Source organism: Equus caballus, chromosome 16 (genome assembly GCF_041296265.1).
Source record: "Equus caballus isolate H_3958 breed thoroughbred chromosome 16, TB-T2T, whole genome shotgun sequence".
In the NCBI taxonomy this organism is placed as follows: Eukaryota; Metazoa; Chordata; class Mammalia; order Perissodactyla; family Equidae; genus Equus; species Equus caballus.
The window spans coordinates 26640959-26663583 of NC_091699.1; the positions used below are offsets into that span (position 1 = coordinate 26640959).

A 22625-nucleotide genomic window follows, 5' to 3' on the forward strand; every position below is an offset into this window, starting at 1 on the left:
TAATTTTTGACAAAGGAGCCAAGAATATACAATGGAGAAAGGAAAATTTCTTTAACAAATGGTGTTGGGAAACTGGACACACAAAAAAATTAAAGTAGACCACTATCTTACACCATACACAAAAATTAACTCAAAATGGATTAAAGACTTGAATGTAAGACCTAGAACCATAAAACTCCTAGAGGAAAATATAGGCAGCACACTCTTTGACATTGGTCTTAGTAATATCTTTTTGAATGTCTCCTTAGGAAAGGAAAACAAAAGAAAAAATAAATGGGACTACATCAAACTAAAAAGTTTTTGCATGGCAAAGGAAACCGTCAACAAAATGAAAAGACAACATACAAAGTGGGAGAAGATATTTGCAAATTACATATTCAATAAGGGGTTAATATCCCAAATATATAAAGAAAACTCATACAACTCAACATTTAAAAAAAAAAAACCCAATTAAAAAATGGGCAGAGAAGCTGAACAGACATTTTTCCAAAGAAGATAGACAGATGGCCAACAGGCACATGAAAAGATATTCACATCACTTAATTATTGGGGAAATGCAAATTAATACCACAATGAAGTATCACTTCATGCCCGTCACAATGGCTATTATTAAAAAGACAAGAAATAGCAAGTGTTTGAGAGGATGTGGAGAAAAGAGAACCCTTGTACACTGCTGTGGGAATATAAACTGGTGCAGCCACTATGGAAAACAGTAAGGAGAGTCTTCAAAAAATTAAAAGGAGAACTACCCTATGATCCAGCTGTTCCACTGCTAGATATTTATCCAAAGAACATAGAAACACTAATTCAAAAAGATATATGCAACACTATTGATTCACAATAGCAAGACTTGGAAACAATCTAAGCGCCCATCAATGAATGAATAGACAAAGAAGACGTGGTATATATACACAATGTAATACTATTCAGCCAGAAAAAAGAGGAAATCTTTCCATTTGGGACAACGTGGGTGGACCTTGAGGGTATTATGCTAAGCAAAATAAGTCAGAAAGAGAAAGACAAATACCATATGATTTCACTCATATATGGGAGATGAACAAACACCTAGATACAGAAAACAGATTGACGGTTACCAGAAGGGAATGGGGTTCAGGGGAGGGCAAAAGGAGCACATTTGTATGGTGGCCAACAGAACCTAGACTTCTGCTGGTAAACGTGATGTAGTGTACACAGAACTCAAAATATAATGATGTACATCTGAAATTTATACAATGTTACAAATCAATGTTACCTCAATAAAAATTTTTAAAAAAACAACTGGTTTAGACTTTGTGAAAGTGGACAGTTTAAAATGACAGAAAACAAACGCAGTCCTTTACTGTGAAAGGAAAACATTTTTTCAAATCATCAGCCAGTGGTTTGTTATGAACCAGTGAACAAGCTGTGCAGCACAGCTTTCCTACTTAGTATCTTGTCAGTTTTAAGCCTTTGCTTTCATCTATTTCTGTTTAATGTGAGTGACACAAAAGCTAAAGAGAGCCACCACTCCCTTAGTCTCTCCACATAATCTGGGCATCATATAGGAGCTTAAAAGACATGTTTTATTCTCTTCATTACATACTGAATGGTCCGAATTTATTATACAAGAGATCCTTTGATCCTTCAGACACAAGCCCCTTTTTGAAGCTCTGGTAACAAAGTGTTTAAGAGGGTTTTTCCAATAGGGGCCAGTTGGTCAGTCAGCACACACTGAAAGTATTCACTTTGTACATCTCCTTATTGGATCTTTATAATACTGCAGAAACTTGGGGTGTGTGGGGAGTAGGGGAGGATTCACCCAAAGCAAAACAAAACAAAAGCAACAAAAACTAAGAAGGGTTCAGCTCCTTGCCTTGGAGTGACCAATGAAATGGAGAGAGGAAAATTTTATCTAATGAAGTCCGGGGTGGGGATAAGAGGAGGGGTGCAGGCATGTAATTGATTTCCAAGCTGAAAATGAGAAAAGTGTAAAGACTAAAGTCTAAATTGCATTCAGTCAACATTATTTTTTTTCTCAAAACCACACAGAAGATTACAAAGTATATCTGAACCCAGCGATAACCAATCCCATTGGAATCTCAAACGGCATTTTATAATCCAACAAAGAGTGAACAAATTAGGAGCTGAGAGCTGAGCTAATTATCTGGAAACTTCAAGCAAAAAATCCTTTACTCTAAACCTTCTATATCCACAAATATTTCAGGAAATACCAGGCTTTAGAGATCTACATATTCTAGAAAATGGACTCAGTTCTGAATAGTCAACTCTCCTTTGGACATTCACGTTGTTTTGGTTTGAGCACTGTAACATTCTCAGGTTCTTTCTTGCCTTAATTATTCACTTAGTCTACCTGGAGTGGATGCAACTGAATTTGCTTCTGTGTTCGAAGGAAAGATTTGTGGCCGCTTATCGATAGGGGAACGGGTTGGTCAGAGAACGTTTTGTGAATGGCATTTTCTCCTGTCATTTTTTACACATCAGTGCTCAAAATTAATGAAGTTTCTAAAGGACATAACAATTAGAAGAAAAGACTAGGAAAGGCTTTCAATAAATTGCATCGGGCATAAACCATGTTGGCAGAAATTATAATTAATAAAAAGTGAAATGGAACGCCACCTTAAAATAGAAAGCAGAATTTCCTTAGAAACAACACGCAGGGCTAATGCAAAAATCAATGTTCACTGTGCTGGTTGCTTGCAAAATTACACAATTAATCCTGTGTAAACTAACGTATCAGCAATGAGCACTGCAGGATTCCTGATAACTGTTAGGCTGCACAATGTATTAAAGAAAGAGAACTTTAATGAGATCCCATGAGATCCTAAAGATTTAAATCACTTTTTTATTCTCCCTAAAAGAACATTTTTATTCCACTTAACAGACATTACTTTCCATATCTGATACACATATGGTCAAATCCACCATTAAATCAATCATGGGGAACCAGAAGACAGCCTATCTTGATTCTAAAATATGCTATTGAGCTGATTTCAAAGTAATAGAGGATTTAGAAATCTACATGAAAAAGATGCCACCTTATCTTCCTGAATTTGATAGCAATCTATTGCTATCCTATGTCACTGGGCTCTCACAGGGGCTAATGAGCCATTCTAAAATTGTATTACCACGCTATATACCATGCGAAGATATGTAGTCCCGTGTGCATTCAATTTATGTAAATTATAATCTGCCTTATTCCATTACAAAAACAAATAGAAATAAAGTAACCACTTAGGTATAATCATTTTTAAAATATTTCCCGTTACACAGATACATATATTCATACAACTGAGTATATGAAAAGATGTCTACAGTCATGCGTAGGTATCCCATTGAACATTCAACATCTAAATAGACAATTTTGCACAGATTAAGCAGAACAATGGTTCAAATATTGTTCTGGTGATTGGGGTAAGTCTTTAAGAGACTTTTTTCAACTCTTAGATTGAATGCAATACCACTTGAATTGAGACTAAATGATTCTTCGAACACTCCTCTGTGCTTTTATTACATACTTAATTAAATTGAAATTCCCTTGAAGAAGAAAACATATTACTGTTAAAACTATACATTCCAAAAACATCATTACATGTGGTCTTAACTTCTTCTGAGTCCTGATTCTTTAATCCAGACAACAATCTCGTTATAGATCAAATGCATTCAGGTTTTGCTCGCCTCCATTGAAAAGCTCTATGCCAAAACAAACAGATTCAGGTATGGATCAATCGATCGATCCATCAACAGATAGATACTCAAGAACATTAATTGCAATAAGCATGAGAGAGAAAAAGAGAAACGCTGTCAATCATCTTCCTCGAGCCAGTGTGGACAGCCTGGAGAACCCAGCCTACGGTTACAATCCCTGCACCCACCCACACCCACACCTACACCCACGCGCACAAGTATTGGCTAGTTTCCTTTGCTTTGGCTCCACTGCTGGAAATATAGCAGAAGTGCAAATACTGTAACAAAATTGCTAATGGGAGGCCAAAAGCAAGGAGTGTCAGTATCTCAAGGAGCAGAAAGATAGGAAAAAGTGGGAAGAGACAAAAGTAGGAAAATCCAGGAACAGAAAAGAATGGCCCAGATGCATAAAGGAGAACAATTTGCACGAAAGGCTGGAAGGCTCCTAAGCAGTAAAGACAGCTGACATTTCTGCTGGGCTGTGTCGGCACTAAAACTATAGCAAGTGTTCACATGCTGTTATCTCCAGAATTCAGTCTATTTCTGATCACTTTTGATTTCTATCCTTTATCCACTTTGGCCTTTCATATCCTCTCTCTACACACATATCACCTACTGTTTTTCTAGATGATATGAGCCTTTTTACCTTTATTTTCATATAACAGTAATTACGAATGTTAGAGAAAAGACAAGGTTTTTGTTGTTAGTTTTTCTCATTTAGCTCAGAAGCACAATACTCTCCCATTTAGCCCCAGGAACTAGCACTGATATTTCAGCTTCATTACTAAACTGCACATGTACATCGTGCTATTCTAGACCCCAACCCCAGAAGGTCTACCTTCTAGGGACTAATATATCATTTCCTGTCTCCCTACGTTTCGTCTCATGTAGCTTTTCTATAAGAACAGTTAGACAGAAAAATATGAAAAATGGTTTACGAGACGATTCCCTGCTTAGTTTGACGAGATGAGCATTCATAGATGGTAGTTATTTAAAGTGAGAGATGAGCAGTGGGTGGAGATGGGTGGGTAACATTTACACTCCTTTTAAACCCTGGTAATATCTACACTTGCTACTTTCTTGTACAGCATAAACATTAATTTACCTATGAAGACTCCTGGTGAAATTATTTACCTGAAATAATAGGCATGAATTAACCTGACATGCATTTCAGCTTTCACCAAAAATTTTCCCTGTTCTCAACAGGAAAATATTTTGACAAGGACTAAGACACCCTTCTTATGCTGTTTTCAAAACTCTCCCATATGATGTCTACTCAGAAAGTTTCTTTACTGAATTATCTGCTAAGCACTGGGGAGAGGAGGAAGCATCTTGGAAAATGAGGGAAAACATAAAAATAATAAGAACCAGAGGGTAAAAAATTTTCTCTAAGTCATAGAACTATTTCCACTTTAAAAGAAGGCAGCAAGCACTAATCACATCCCTCATTACCAATTCTTCACTATTTCACTTTGGATTTTAGATATCTGGAGAAGCACAATTGTTGTTTAGTTCCTAGACAATGGTGGGATGTGTATGTGTTTGTGAGTGTGTGACTACCAGTGTGTATGCTTGTGTGTAATTGAACTATTTTGTGTTTGAGCCACGTTTCACTTTTGCTTTATGAGCTGTCTTATAAAGAGGAAAAAAAAGATATGCTTTAAGAATTAATTCAGGCTCCATCTTACTGGATGGCTCTCTAATTTATATTCATTTTCAGACTTCAAAGACGTTAAATTTGGTTTAACTCTAAAGATAAAATAAAGGACAGTCTGGTACCCTGCACAACTTCCATCCCAATGCTTATTATTCATCTATTAATCGTTTACCTACTGAGCCAGACCGAAGGCTCTCTGAGGGTAGGTCCAATTGCTCACTATTGTTCCTAAACTTAACAGAGAACTTGGTGTATACTCATTGCTCAGTATTACTTGTTGAATGAATAAAAGGTTTATAAACCTAATCTTCTGGTCAATTAGTACCTAACACAGTCCTTTTGAGTTGTTATAATCAATTTTTGCACTTTTCTCTCCCACTATATTCTGCAATTTGCTGTAGCCAATATGGTTTTCGATACTTCAATGGACAAATAATATTAACAATTGCAGAAAGCAAGTATTTAGCAGATGCTACATGCCAGTCACTGTTGTAACAGTTTTAAAAATAATACTTTAGGGGCCGGCTCCGTGGTTGAGTGGTTAAGTTCACGTGCTCCGCTGTGGCAGCCCAGGGTTCGGATCCTGGGCGCGGACATGGCACTGCTCGTCAGGCCACGTTGAGGCGGCGTCCCACATCCCACAATGAGAAGGACCTGCAACTAAGATATACAACTATGTACGGGGGATTTGAGGAGATAAAGCAAAATAATAATAATAATAATAATAATAATAATACTTTAGTAACTGCAACAATCTTCTGAGATATGTTCTATTCTTTACAATAATAGTACAATAATAGTAGTGATAGTACAAAAATAACCACAGTCTGAATAGTAGATTACTCCTTAAAAGAAAAAAAGGATGGAATAGGACCCACACAAAAGTTATTTTAACTCTATGTGTCAATACTTAGAGGAAATTTACCTTCTAACACTAACTTCATAATACAGATTTGTGTTCCCATAATACTTCCCTGAAGTATCACTGTTTTATATCATATAGTGATAGCGATGGACCACAAAGCTTTCACCAAGTTCACTTAATTTTAAGGATATTTCAACCAGAAAATAGTTTGAAGAGTGGTGTGGTTGGCTGAATAATGACTCCCAAAGACGTCCACATCCTCATCCTTACAATCAGTGAGTATGTTGCTTTACATGGTAAACAGGACTTTGCAGATGTGATTAAATTAAGGATTTTGAGATGGAGAGATTATCCTGGATTATGTGAACGGCTCCAATATAATCACAGGGTCCTTACAGGAAGAAGGCAGGAGGGTGAAAGTCAGAGAAGATGATATAAGAACAGAGCAGGGAAAGAAAGAGAAACTGGAAGATGCTACACTGCTGGCTTTGAAGATGAAGAATGAGACCATGAGACAGGGAATGCAGGTGGACTCCAGAAGCTAGAAAAGGCAAGGAAACAGGGTCTCCCCTAGAAGCTCCAGAGGGACACAGGTAGGACTTCTAACCTCTAGAACTGTACAAGAACAAATATGTGTTGTCTTCAGCCACTAAATTGGTAGTAATTGTTTGCAGCAACAACAGGAAACTAATACAGGTCATATAATACAGAAATGTGGTAGATAAGAGCTTATATTCCCATTTGGGGGGCCAATTTTGGGTACTTATTTTGGGTTCACACAAAATATATGCTGTCTTCATTCTAATTATTTTGCAAGGAGATGAAGTACTATTTTATTCATAAGCCTAAGTTAAAATTATGCTGCTTCTCATAGAAACTTAAGTCTTTAAATAAGATTTGTTATATATGCAGTCATATTATTATTGAGCATATAAAATATTTTCATAAATTAAGTCAATAAATATTAAGGTACAATGGATTAATACCTTGTATAAGTTAAGTATAGCATTGATAGTCTCCTTAACCTAATATTAAACAAATAATTTAAACTCTCTCTTCAACAATGTGTTCCTCTATATTCCAATGGTAAGAACACTTACAGAACTGATAAGAACATTGGGAAGATTACATGATATACTAAGTACTACTAATGTATAATGCTTTGCATGAATGTCTGGAGTACTGGAGTGTTACAATGTGGATTCCCTCTACTCTGGTGAAGAAGACATTGATATGACTCTTTGTCTAGTCTTTCACAACTACCACGATATCAAAAATGGAAAGACATGAGCTTTCTTTTAGATCTAAGCACAATGAACCTTTGAATAAGTTTAGGGTCAATTACATGACAACACTCTGACAGATAAGCATGGTAATTGGGAACTGAAACAAAGTTATACATAGTCTTCAGTGATAATGGTTCCACAGTTGAGGACTCAAAACTAATTCATTTGCAATTTTGCAATGTAGCTTAGGTGTTTTTATTTTATAAGGAAATTTAAATATAGAAAAAATAATATAAAAATACCTATATAATTGCCATTTAGAATTAACAAATTTTAACATTTTGTCATATTTGCCTCTGAACTCACTTTTTAAAAAATAAAATTCAAGAAATTAAGTTGAAGCCCCTTAAGCTTCCCTTCTGAATTCCATTTTCTCTTTACTCTCAGAAAAAACCAACACAATTAATCTAGTGTGTGAGCTATACATTTTTTCGATTTTTCTACAAAAACGATATAACGTATGAGTATTTGTAATTCACATAATTGGTATTGTTACAAACAAGACAACAGACCCCAAATGGAATGACTTACGCTAAGCCACACGTCATCAAACCCAGACTTGACTTAATTATAGTTTTGGCTTCTCCCAGAAATGACATCTTAAACCAGTCAATCAGGAATCACTAGGTCAGTGCTAGTGAGGTAATCTGCCTGATAGACCACTGCCATCCTCTAAAGAAAAGTGACCTTGGGGGGGGCCCGGTGGTGTAACGGTTAAATTCACCTACTCTGCTTTGGCAGCCTGTGGTTCGGCAGTTCAGATTCCAGGCACAGACCTATGCACCATTTATTAAGCCATGCTCTGGCAGCATCCCACACAAAAAATAGAGGAAGATGGGCACAGATGTTCGCTCAGGGCCAACCTTCCTCAAAAAAGAAAAAAAGGAAAAGTGACCTTGCCACAACCAATCTACGTTTTGCTAGTGTAACTTTCTTGTCCTGCTCCTTTTTGCCTATAAAAGTCTTTCATTTTGTACAGCTCCTCATAGCTCCTTTCTATCTGCTGGATGGGATGCTGCAAGATTTATGAATTGTTGAATATAGCCAACAAGACTTTAAAATGTACTCAGCTGAATTTTGTTTTTCAACAGTATCATACACAAGGTGTCAATCTGAGACTTGCTTTTTTCCCATAAACTGTTGTTTTCCAAAATCTACATTTAGATTTAGTTCATTCATTTGAACTGTTCTAGAGAAGTCAACATGTATATATTAAATATTTTAAACTATTCATCCCCTTTTGATAGACATGTAGGTTGTTTCTACTTTTTTGCACTTACAAATGGTTACATGGAACATATTTGTATATTTCTTCTTGAGAACATGTGTGAGTAATTCTCTTGTGTAATTATGCAGCAATAGAATGGCTGGGGCATCCCAGGGTATAAATATTTTCAGTTCTACTAACTATATTGTGAATTCCTCCTCCAAAGGGGGGTTATGTCACTTTTCACTCACACCAGCAGAGCATGAATGCTTCTATTGCCCGACTTCACAACATTCAGTTCTAGATGTTTTCATTGTTGTAGCCTAATAAATGTTAAACAGTTTCTCATTGCGACTTTTTAAAATCAGCTTTATTGGGGTATAATTCACATACATTAAAATTACCAAATTTAAACGTACAATTCAATGAGTATTGACAAAAGTATGGAGTTGTTTAAACATTACCACAATCAAGATATAAAATATTCCCATCACCTCAACACCCAACACCTACCCACCATCCCTGAAACCACTGATCTTATTTCTGTCCCTCCGGTTTTGCCTTTTCTGGAATATCATATAAATGAAATCATACATTGTTTAATATTTTGTATCTGACTTTTTTCATTTAGCATAATGCTTTTGAGTGTCACGTATGTTATTGCACATAGGCCATTCTTTGTGATTGCTGAGTAGTATTCCATGGTTTGGATGAACTATAATTTGTTTTCATTGTGATTTTAATTGCCATTGCCCTGATTATTTGTAAGGTTGAGTATCTTTACATATATTTTTGGCCATTTGAGTTTCTTTTTTCTGAACTGTGTTCTCTCTCTTTGCCCATTTTTAAATGGGGTTGTCTTTTCTTCTTGTCAATTTAAAAATTATTCTTTGTTCTTTAAGTCATTCTCTGCATAACTAATAGACTATATCTTTTCACATAAATTAGAAAATGAACATCCAAAGCCTAAACTTTAATCTTCCTAGAAGAAGAACACATTTAGCAGAATTTGACATGACTATCATACATGCCAAAAATTAGGGCAGGCATTTGGGTTAAAATCAATATAATTTATTTTCTGTTCAGTAAAACTTTAAATGAGAGAATGGTTCTTTCTTTGGGAAGGGGGAGGTGGGTAATGTGTTCTCTACTGACTTGAGGAAACTTAAATACAATACATTAAAATATAGCAAGGGAAAAGATATCCAAATTCTATTTGATACAATTATCTTGCCATTTCAATCAACACACATCACGCTTATGATCAATAATTGAATGGAAAGTGTCTTTCATCTCTAAACCTAACACGAAACCACTGTAAGAATTAATGAGCAGGTTCTCCCAGTGCAGTATAACTCTGTTCTTTCAGCATCACATGCCCTCATTCAGAGCAGCAGCTCGCTAAATGTCACTTGCCCCAGTCCTGCGCCCTCCTGGCGCTCACCGAACTCACTCTGCCACGAAGCAGCATGGAAACACATTATCTTAAACCTTGTCATCTCACAACTCCTTCGTCTTTGGTTGTTTCCTACATAGGTTTCCTGCTTGCAGGGTCTGTATGTCATTCCTTACAATAACCCCCAAACCACCCATATCATCTTATTAAAAATTCAATAAACAGTCTCACTTACAAAATCTCCTTTTTCACTACTTCATTCAAGTCCAAGTTGTTCTCATCTCCCATGTGGAATACCTACTGATCTTGCTCTCCATCGCAATTCACTCTTGATGCAACAGCAAACGTGGTATTTTTACAAACATAAATCAGGTCAAATTACTTAACTGCCTGGATTCCTTTGAAATTCCTATATTGTACTTAGAATCCTTATTCTCATCCATGACCTAAAAGGCCTTCCAAGATCTGCCCTAACCCGACCTGTGCCAAGCTTTCCCAGCTCACTGCGCTCCAGGTCCTGGCCTTCTGTCAGTTCCAGACCACGCCAACTGCGTGCCTTCCACACTGCCTTGCCACTTGCTGCTCAGCACTCTGCCTGGAGCTCTGCTCTTCTGGCTCTTTTCCTGTTTTCCTTCCTTTTCTGGCTCAGCTGAAAGTCACCTTCTCAGAGAGCCCTTTTTGAAGTCAGTTCCTCTTCTCATTTTTCTCTATCACAATACTTTGTCTCTTTCTTGGAATGATTTTATTTGCTTATTTATTGGCTGACATTTTCAGTAATGGTAAACTCTGGGAGGGCAGAGAATTTGTCTTCATCCTAATGCTTAGCACAGTGCCTGGGATTTATAAACAGCTCAATAAATATCTGATGCATGAATAAATGACTCCTTGGAATCAGAACAACACACACACACACTTCACTTGAAGATACAGTTCCTTCTTTCGTTGCGTATCTGAGAGCATAGCTACAGACCCATAAGTGAGTTTTTTCTGATATTGTTCTTTTCCAGCATGAATCTGGTCAAACCAAATTATTCAGGAGTTGCGCAGAAGGTAATTTCTTCCCCGACGCATGAAGGGCTAAAGGAAAAAAAATCAAGCTACTAAAATTTTCCTTCCTCTGCAGACTTTTAAACTGCTAATCAGCATAAGCAGCTTGTAGCAGATTGAGCAAAAGGTTGCTGAAATGCCACATAACAAATTCCAGGTGATTTAATATCTAACATTGCCCTAGTGAAAATATTGACAAAGAAGAAGAATATGATTTGGAGTCTTTCTGCACTGCTGAATTTGGTGTTAGCTTTTGAGCCTCTATCATGGCATTTCCATAAATTAACATCGCTGAAAAGGAAAGTCTGGGTGTGGCATCCAGAAACCACTGCTAAATGGGAAAAATGCTGGAAAATGGGAAAATGCTAGTTATCTGGGTATGAATGGCCATATGTAGCAGCTCTTTCCTGAAATCTATGGTCCACTTCGTCAGTATCAAAAGCAACCGCCAGCAATGTTCGTTGGGTGGCCAATGGCATCTTATGCCTAAGAAGGAACTAAGATTTCTTAGGTTTAAAATATCTCTAAAGGCATTTATTTCCACTCTGAACATTCATTATACCAATTTCCAAAGATTTAGGCTGGCAGTTGACAAATTTGATGAAACTGACCGATTTATGGAACCAATAAATAAGAAATGTTTAGAAATGCTGAAAAAATGCTTAGAAATGCTTAGAAAAAATTCAGAAATCATAAAACGGTAAGCTCAGAAGTAAATTTCACTATTGAATCTTTCAATAGATGGCAATGGCACCTTTGTCAATAGCCAAGTTGTAAAGCTTTTGAGAGAGATGCTTCAATGCACAGAACAGTTTTATAATTAATCACCTAGTATGTGGCCAAAAAATAGATGTCACTTTCTGCCCTTAATAAACATACAGTGGTATAAGCAAATCCATGATAATTTTAAGAGCTTTTCAGTTTGATGATGAATGCTTTTATGAGAAAGCATAGCCTAAGAGAGTGAATTCAACATAAGTGAGGTTATGGAGATTTGCAAAAAAAACAGTTATGTATACATACATATGTGTAGATGCATGCTATCTATTCAAATTCTCAACTTTATAGTTTCTAAATTATGCCTTGTCCTGTTACTTATTAGGTGTATGTAATTAATATTTGCAAGGAGTAACTTCAGAAGATAAAGTTAGAATATTTCATATTATTATACTATTACTTTATATACTCTAATAACACAAGCACTTCTTCCTATTGAACTTTGAATAAGTTATAGTTTCTGCATTTCTAGGTATAAATGAAAAATCTACAGCAATCAAAGACAGGGATGCATTATCCAAGGTGCTATCAGAAGCAAGAACATCCATCACTAGTCAATACTGTGGATATTCATTTCCATACCTATTTCAAAAAGTGACATTATGTACAGTTGTAAATGTAGTTAAAAGACACTGTATAAAGGATTCAACAAGTCAATTATTTAAGTGTTACTATGGCTAATAAGAAGGTAATATTAACAATGCAGCACATGGCTTCAGTGTCTTTTAGAAAATGCACAAAATATTTTCACTTGAAAAATGTAAGAAGATTACACAAATGTAAACAAGAGTTAAGAGAATCCTGATATTTCATAGTCAGATCTAATATTTGAAGTCTTTATGATTACTTTCCTTTTTTTTCCCTTTTTCTCACTTCACATGCATATCATGTCTAGAGAACCAACCACAGAATGGCCTTTTCCACATTATCTTAGATTCCAGGACTGAGAATCTGTCCAGAGAACACAGAGTTAGCAGTGCTCTGAAACAGAGAGGAGAAATTAACCCAAATGAAAAATAAGGAAGATGCTGTGCTCTTCTGCTGTGAGCAGCTGATTTCCTGGTCATCTCCGAATTGAAAAGCAGTTCACAAGGTCATTGGTACCAAACATCCTTATGATGGCTCTGGACGTCCACACCCCTGACCTCTCTGCCAATTAAGCAGGCATTAGGCTGGCTCCCTAAACACAGCTCCTGTGAAGGTACCCATCTTCCACCTATGTTTGACTTTCTCTAAGCCTACTCAAAATTAGGGAGGGCTTTTATTTTATAACACGTGAGAAGGCCTATTAGAACTCAAGAAAGGTATTCATATCACATTGCATCACACCAGAAAGTTTTCTCAAACAGCACTAGATTAAACTGTGACAAATATTGCTAAAAGTTAAGAGCTCGTTCAATAGGCTTGAACATCTATTTTGCTTCAAAGAAATGATCATTGATTTCTATGACATTTTTGATCCTCTGTTTTGCATTATACTTATTCTAGTACATGTCCAAGCTTTTTAATTAGACTGAAGGTTTGTAACATTTCAGGACTGTCAGTCTCCAAAAAATGCATATATGCTCATATTGACAATATTTTATGGGCAAGTATTCAGTGGTAACCCGTAAACATCTTCAGGCCAACAACTACGTCTAATTTATTTTGGAATTCACTTATTCAGCATCATGATTTTCGCACAGCAAGAACTTCCTAAATTTTCATTCAATGATTAAATGTAGGAATATAACAGGATAAAGAGAGAGGAGGAGTGTTTTTCTTCGGGGTGTCTTCACCCTCCTCGAGTGGGGCTGCATGTGCTAGAGCAGTATTCTCAGTACTGAGATGATCTGAAGAAGAGCTCTGGGCATGACATAAGTGAACATCCCCTCGGAATTCTCCTTTAATCCTCCTGTCTATAAAACTCTGAAAGTCTCAGGCAGGTTCTAATATATTATTAACAGCACTTTAACTTTACTAATCTCCCTATTTTATAAAGAAAGAGCATGACTCAAGCCCAGAACCTTTGGCAGGCAATAACACTAACTAGAATTTAACCACTTAGGGTTGTTTTCAGTGTATTAATATTTGTAGTTACCTTTCCTTGTTTCCCACTGACACTGGTATTTCACTGAGAGTAGTGAAATAAAATCTCCATTTTAAGTCAATGTATTTTTTTAAAGTCAATTAAAAATTTAAGTAAATTATAGTAGATGGCACCATAATCATGGATGACAAAAATAGTAAAGATGGTGTGTTTCAGGGAGTATGGTCTTAGAGAATCAGAGATTATTGAGTGATCAGTTATTTTAAGAAGAAAGGACAGCAGGAAATCTGTCTGAGAAGCCAGGAGCTCTGAGAAGACAGGAGCAGCAAGTTGTTGAGTAAAAGAAGAGTGTCTCTAAGGATACAGGAAAGTAGAGGGGGATAATGAAGGCTGAGCCCAGTGGAATGTGGAAACCAAGTGTGACAGTTACTTGGCCTACAAAGCAGTGGGGAGCCAGAGGAAATTTTCAGGAAGTGACATCATGGTCAAAGTGACAAGCGAGAAAGGGGATTTTAACAGTGACATTTCGGTCTTAGTGGAGAAGAGTGACTATAAAAGGCAGAAATCCAGTGAGAAAAGGGTTGCAGTGGTCTAGTGATTAGAAGACTGAATAAGGAACTTTCCAGAAAAGCCCATGAGAAATAAATCTCAGTGTGTCAAGAGAAAGTTGAATCAGGCTTTGTGGTTGTTTAAAAGTGGAGAAAGGATATAGAGGGCAGAAAATGGCAAATTGCTAAAGTAAGACTGGCAGAAAGGTGCTCTCTGTTATAGCAAAAATTGTATTTTGCTATGCCAAAAGAAAACTGGAAAAATTGAGGATTGCTTGTATTTCAATAGCCCCAACAGTTTGGGTTTTTTTAATGCAAACACATTAGAGAACCCACAGTTTACTACCATCACCAATTTCTACCATTTCTTACCTTTTTTTCCTAAAATCTAAGAAAGCAGAATTGAAAATTTATAAGACTTTAGGTTATTTCATCTAAAAACAAAACTTGTTCAGAAAACTTGCATTTTTGGAATAAGGAAACCTTTTATCAGTGGCTAGATGATTTGTCATTAAGATCAGCTAAGTGAGTTCCAGCTTTACTCTCACACAAATGAGTTCCTTTAACTCTCTGAACAGGATTAACAACACCCATTTTGCTTAAATAGCCAGTTGTTATTAGTATCAAATTAAACGATATACACTCACTGTGTCTTTCATTCAAAAGCAATTTACAGCATTACCAGTATAGATTTCAATTCACCATAGCATTTTAGGATTATGTATATTGCATTTTGAAATCGTTTTTGAAATATGAAAAATATAGTGCAATATTCTGCAAGTGCTTTCGGCAAGACTTCAAAAGAAAAACATCTACTCGTGTATCAGAGGGTGGGAGAATGCTTCAGAGATGTGAGCATGACAGCATGCAGGGCTCCCAAGTGCCGAGAGAAAAGGACATGCCATAGAAGGAAGACTATGAGGGGAGGATTTGAGAAAATAAAGAAGTAAAGGCAATGAGAACACAAGTTGAACCCGCATCAGGCATGGCGGCAGTTTTCTTCATCCATTATCAGCGAGCATCTGAAGAGAAAGAAAGAGCCCAAGAAAGCTCCCCTGCTGTACATTCTTGACCGGCTTCTTGCTCTGAGCTCTCATAGCACTGCAGGAAGATATAAAAACGATGTTGGTACTCACTATCTATGAGCACCCCTTCATTATAGTCATGCTTCTGGACGGAGGCAAAGGAGGGCCACAGCCAAATGCATAATCATCATCTTGGGGTAAGAAGCCTGCATCCTTTGCTATCTGTGGCTGTAATGGATAAATAGAAGGAAATGGAGCAGCTTTTTTCTCTCCCTCCTCAAGCCTGGTGCCTTACACACTCTAGGTAGTCAACTCCCCATTTCCTTGCATTTGGGTTTCACATGGCCCTTCTCACTCTCATGAGGTACTCCTGGTTCTCCCAAGCCCAAGCCACCTCCAAGCTAAATGGAAAAGAGTAGGGATAAATGTAAATGGATCAGACAAATAAAGCATCAGAAAAGCCCATCCTGCTAAAGAATCTTAGCCAAAAGCATTCTCAGCCAACTTGTCACCCTCTTCTTCTCACTTCTACCCTCTCTCTCCAGGCAAACCCACAGGCACCTCTCGCTAGCCAAAGTTCACTCTCCCATCACACTCCTTTCTCAGTCATGTGTTCTCCTGGTGTTAGGATCCTTGGAAGTGGGGAAGAGAAAGAAGTTCCCCCTTAGAGCAGTGGGTGGTTCTACTTGTTCCATGTTTTTTTCCACTTTGTAAGTAACGATGTGGTGAGTATATGGCGTCACAGTGGGTTTAGTAATTCTGCTTATTAACATGACTTTCTTTTGATTTCTTCCTACCCTATCTACTAGAATCCTCCAGCAAGGTAGTTGCCTGAGTGCTCGCCTTGAATCTGGACTGATTTTTGACAGCTTCTATCAATGGATTACAGTGGGAAGGATGTTGTACCTGTTCCAGTCCCAGCCTCTAAGAGAAATGACAGTCTTCTAAGCTGGGCCCTTGGAGCCCTGAGCCATCATGTAAGAAGTCCAATAACCTGCTGGAGAGACCTATGCGGAGGCCATGTGATGACATGAAAAGGAAGAGGGGCCCAGATAAGCTCAGCCCTCTTTGCCACAGCACCAGACATGCAAGGGAAGCCAACTTGGGGCCACCAGCCCAGCTCAGCCCCCATGTGAACACTAGCATGTGACCCTAGTTGTCAACAGGTAAGGCTGAAGAAATCACCCAGCCCAGCCTGAATTCCTGACCACAAACTCATGAGCTTTCATGAAATGGTTGCTGTTTTAAGTTGTTGTTGAAATCATGGGTTAGTTTGTCACGTAGCCATAGATAACCTGAACAATGTCCCTTTACGTTTTACATAAATTGCTACATGGTCACATTTTCGAATCATTTTTCATCATTTTCCCTTTTAGCTACACATAAGCGTCCAGGTACTTTTCTTCCAAATGATAAGCAGCTTGTGTATTTCCCCAAGAATCTCATATGCAAAACACATACCTTCTGAGATCTTAAACAGTTTTAAGCCATATGGTGAATTCCCCATACACAATTCAACAAAATAAATGATGAAAATAGCATGAGCTCAATTTCAGAAGTCAATGGAATGGTGATAGTATTTACAAAGCATGGTCTCCCTAAGTGATAGTAATAAAAAAAAAATACACTGTGATACACTTGCAGTGGGTGATATAAAATCTTATCTGCAAACAATAATACCTTGGATAGTTAGTGCATTGCTTCTAGAAGGACATCTTGTAAAAGGTTTGGGGATTTTATTATTGCTGTTTTGTATCTGATTTCCTAGATCACTAGGAAAGAGGGTTTCACATGATTTTCAGATAAATAATCTGTATGTCTGTAGGTGATATACCAATTTTTTTTAACTAGTTCATAATTTGTTAATGACTCAGGACCACCCATATAGTCATTATGATTTCTGAGTTGTCTCTTTCTAGTCTTTCTGTGCTCCTCTCTTGCTGAAGAGAAGCTAGCTGTAACTTCCTTTGTCTGTGAATGAATCTGCAAAATTTCCTTCATCTGTTCTAACTTGCAGTTTATACTCTGTCATCCACTAAATTAAAACAGACAATTATGTTTATTAGAATGCTTCTAAATTAAGAGTAAATAGTCAGTGTAGGAGGAAGGTCTTTCCATAATGAAACGCTTGTGTTTTGGTGAATTTTTGCAGAGATAGAGATTTTGGTTGCCACAAGGCCTCTTTTGTTCACCTTCTAGATATTGGCCTAGGATTTAAATATGGAGGTACTGGTGAGAAAACTCCAATGTTATAGTTATCATTATAGTCATGATTTATTTTATATTTTTACTCTTCGTTGAGTAGTAAAACACCATAGGGGAACACGAGCATTATTTTGGCAATAGGTGAGAAATAGTTACACTACCCTGTATCATTGAATATTTTAGGACACCTATAGGTCAAAATACATTGGGATTAAGGAGATTTAATACTACGTATTAATTACAGATTGATAAACAACTCTTTATAATTCAAGACCTACGATTTTATTTTTTAATATCTGTGGATTGGGAATAGCTGCATAACTCCTTCCCACTTCAATTTTAGTATGAGTTGTGAGCAATGCATACAGCAACCTCCCCCCCCCCATGCACGTACACACATACAACAACCCACATAAACTTGTTTTGTTCATGGAATCGGTTTTAAATAACCGAAAAGATATTGGAATGCAATCTTCCAAATAGTAAAAGCAATGTAAATCCAGTTGAATAAAAACCTATACCTGAGCATTCCGTTCCCTTCATAGGGCACAGAAGCAAATGTGCAGCCAAATTAACCTGCCATTAAGGACACAGTCTAGTTTTCAGATAATCAAAAGACTCTCCTCTATAAGCACCCAGTCTGTTAAACTCATTATTTAAATGAACTTGGGAAATGATGACACACACCTTTCTGTCCCTCCTCATCTGAATTTGGAGGGGCAAAGGAAGTGGAATGCATACTTAATTGAGGCAGTAAATACTAGGCTGTAGCAGATTGTTTTACTGTTAAATAAAGTAATGGGTTTTTAATGGCTGCTGTCCAAAATTACACTGGAGAAAAATGGTTTATTAGTAATAATAATAGCTGGCACTTTTATCTTCAAAGCACTTTACAAATATTAGCTCATTAATCCTCCAACTGCCACTGGGAGGCAGCGGTAAATGTTTCTATCCTCAGTTTACAGCTGGTGAAGCAGGAAAACAGAAGGTAGGAAGCAAGTTTTCAAAAGGAGGTTTTATGTGTGAGGTCAATTTCCAATTCAAACAACTGATATCAATTTTTATACATAATTGGATGGCATTCACACTGATGACTGCCAGCCCTTTTTTGAGGGGATAGTGGTTAAGGTCAAATCCAATTTATTTGAACTTGACTCACAGAAGCATAGATAAGTTGCACCTGAATTGCTCAATGCTGGTCCTTTAGCATTATTTCAAGCAAATCAATTGTGTTCAAAATCTATTCAGCCCAAATCAATTACATGCAGAAACTTGTATGCATAGAAAGAGCGGTCTCTTGAGATCCTTTGAAATCTAACTCCGCTGAGAATTGCTAGAGGTTACAATGGGGTCAAGGTCAAATTTAAACACCTTTATTTGGGCTTTCTGTTTTCATCCATTCACTCAGATCTCCTGTACGGTTAATAGTATATGTCTCAAATTAGTAAACAATAGCAAATAACCCAAAGCAGTCTATTACTAATTCTGGTGTAGTCTATAGATGTTAAAATTGTTATTTTTGTTTTTTTGCTTACCATTGTGGGCAGTGTGTCCAATTTCTTGCCATTGTATAATGCTTTAAGCAATCTAAGCTAACGAATGAATTCTCTGCTGTGTCAGCAGATGCATTTTACAGAACAAGTTTAGAAAGTCTCTGAATTTATAACACAAAAATAAACGTCTTTCTCGAGAAGCCAAGTGCTGTACTCTAGATAAGCAGGCATGGCTCAAACAAAAGACTTACAGCAAATCTAGTCCATATAGTCCAAGGAAATGGGATCTGCAGTCTAGCCAAAGCAGAAAGCAAACATATCTTTGCCACTGTTACGCAAAAAAGTCTTTTGGAGTCACTCAGCATTTGAGAATGCTATTTCTATTTCGCACATTACAAAAAACCTAACATTTGCTGCTAAATACCCCAAACCAGAAAACCAAATATCTCTCAAAAATTCCAAATATACTGACCATGCCTGGAATAGAGTTAATTTTGTTTCCTCCAAAGCCTTATCGTAAGTGACAGCTGCTAATAAAGATAGTGCCATCATTATGATGGGTGTCATTTTCAACAACAGTCAGGCTGGGATATGGTATCTGCCATTACTAACTTTTTCTATCCTAATCTGGAGTGGCAGATACTCACACCTTTGTGGAAATGCCAACCATGGAATATAATTGGTTACATATAACACCCAGATGTGAGGGAAATCCATGCATATTGATATTGTAGAGCATCAGAAACATTTCTGCCAAGAAATAAGAAATGGTAACGAGGGCAAGCAAAAGCTTTGGGGAGGGTGAAGGTTGATTTTTACATATACTGGTGCCCAGGGCCTGTTATACGAAGAGTCAGACATCAAAGGCTTTTATGGCATGATTTTGGATAGAACACAAATGTCCTCCTCTCTCAATATATCTCCCACATGGAAGCCCCTCACAATGAATCCTTTGCATTAAGGATTTTAAATCCTCTTTTTCAATGCCATTGTTCCTTGGATAATATGCATTATTATGTAATACCTTAGGAGGAATCCTTTATGTCTCTTTTTCCACCTGTTTACCTGAGATAATGAGACACAGAACAGGTAAATCTGTATGGACAACAGGGATGCATGCTAGCCCTTGGTGAAGACCATAATTAGAGAATCCTGCTCATCAAGGGGGCACTGATGAACATTGCATGAGAAATCTGAGAGAGAAGAGAAAAGGTGTGCAATGGACTGAATGTTTGTGTGTCCTTCAAAATTCCTACGTTGAAACTCTACTCCTAATGTGATGTTATTTGGAGTTGCAGCCTTTGGGAAGTAACTAGGTCATGAGGGTAGAGCCCTCATGAACGGGATTAGTGCCCTTATAAAATGAAGCCCAGAGAGCTGTCTCGCGTTCTTTCTGCTATTCTTGTTGTGACCATACAATGAGAACTTAGCAGTCTACATTCTGGAAGAAGACTCTCACAAGAACTGAACTGGCACCCTGACCTCAGACTTCCAGTCTCTAGAACTATGAGAAATTTCTGTTGTTTATAAGCCACTGAGTCTATGGTACTTTGTTACAGCAGCCCAAACTAAGACAGGGTGCTGAAGGAGTATGGCGGACTCAAAGGCAGCACAGCGCAGCAGTTCAGGGCTTGCGGCTGGGAATCAAATACTTGAGTTTGAACTCTGGCTCTGCCACTTCCAAGCTGTACTATGTGACCTTGGCCACGGACCCCCCTATGTCTGTGTCACCCAGCTTTAAATGGGTATTAGAATAGTAGTACTTTCCTCAAGTCACTGATGCAAAGATTACAAAATACATCATAAACATTCACTAAGAGGCAGCTTTTTAAGCATCTGCCTGGCACAACCTTAGTCGTGTCTATAGCACAAAGGGGTTATTCAACAAAAGCTTTTTTAATGATTGGTCACTGTTAATGTCTCACACAACCTACAATCAATCAATCATCAGAGAATTAAGGAAGCTGTAGAAAATCTAATCTCCCGATCTTTGGGCAGGGCTACATTCAACCTTGGACAGATAACCAGTGAAGTTTTCGATATTTCCCCTAGACTCATTACATCCCTCAGTTTATTTGCTTAATAAACTAAACTAAAATAAAAACTCTGAATTTGCTTTAAAAAAAGATTCACCATCAGTGAATCTTTCAAATAAAGAACACTAAAAGCAGTAAAGTAGACTATGAACTGCATTATGAATAAGTATATCTGAGCTTTAATTTTGGTTTTACCACTGCCTAGCCAGCTATTTGATCTTGCTTCAGTTTTTTCCTCTAAAAAATGGGCTAACGACTGTCTCTGTTTGCTCACCATGTTATTGTAAAAAGTCAAATAAGATGATACAGGAAAACTCTCTAAAATGCTTAAGCACCCAAATAATGCAAAACATTACGGTTTTTTAAACAGAAATCTTCAAGAGTAATTTTCTGAATCGATGGAAATGCAATATCGAGTGTCATAGTCTCAGAAAAGGTCAATATTTATCTTCACCTTGAACCTTTGTACATGAGATGTTATTTCCTTCGAACACATCAGTATATGAGACATCCCATAATAAGCTGATACTCTGTCACTTTACATTTTTTAGCTAAGGTCTTCAATGCAATAACAAACTGAATTCACAATCAACTCTAATAGGATCAAATGATCAAAAATTGCCACATTCTTCTCACACACTTACCTTCTATTACACGGGGGGAACATTCCTTAGCCCCGGAAAACACAAATTCCTCACGTCAGGATGCTACCAACGCATCCCTGATCTATTTCTCCATCCTCTTCACCCTGCTACCGCTATGTCATCTACAGATCCAATTGTCCAGGTTACAGTGACTTTAGGCTGCCAGATTGCTATTGGAGGGTATCTCCATTTCCTAGGCATCTACCTGCAATCCCTAGCATTAGAATCGCCACTTTCAGCAAAAGCTTTTGTTAGACAGAAACCTCTGCTAAAAATACAAAATTGTTACCATAGAAGCCATAATATGCCTTTTGCATTAGTCTCTCTGCTGCATCAGCTCTCATCTTGGAAAGCAGCAATAATGCAAGGGAACAGACAAATCTATTTTGAAGTTTGGAGGCTGCAACTGAAATCCACCTCCGGGAAGGAACATGCCCACCTGGGGCAATGAAGCAGGGCAGAGAAAGAAATGACAAAGGAAAATGGGAGAAGATGGCCCGGAACAGAAACTTAATGATTCTCCATTTTGCCCCTTTGGCAATTTGAGCTTTGTCCTTTCCCATTACCCACATTCCATAAATTTGAAGCTTTCAAGGTGTGCTGGATATTCTTCATTAAGAATTACCATTATAACACCAGATTCAGATCCATTCTCCATTTTCCTCTGTCCTGCTCTGTGCAGAGGCAACTGACCTCTGCAGAACACTTGGACCAGGCTCCCTTGCT

At 37.4% G+C, this 22625-nt stretch overlaps 1 protein-coding gene across 26 annotated transcripts in view; it reads right to left on the reverse strand.

Annotated features, from left to right (window-relative positions):
• Positions 1-22625, reverse strand: part of CHL1 (cell adhesion molecule L1 like) — a 211553-nt gene that overhangs the window by 181406 nt on the left and 7522 nt on the right. Inside the window, exon 1 of one of the 26 annotated variants that reach the window (XM_070238588.1) lies at positions 21900-22259. The exons of 24 other annotated variants lie outside the window; for them this stretch is intronic. The gene's annotated coding sequence lies outside the window, so the exon portion shown is untranslated. Of the gene's footprint in view, positions 1-21899; positions 22260-22625 lie in introns of those variants that run through there. One more of the 26 variants, XM_070238582.1, reaches the window with a different exon arrangement.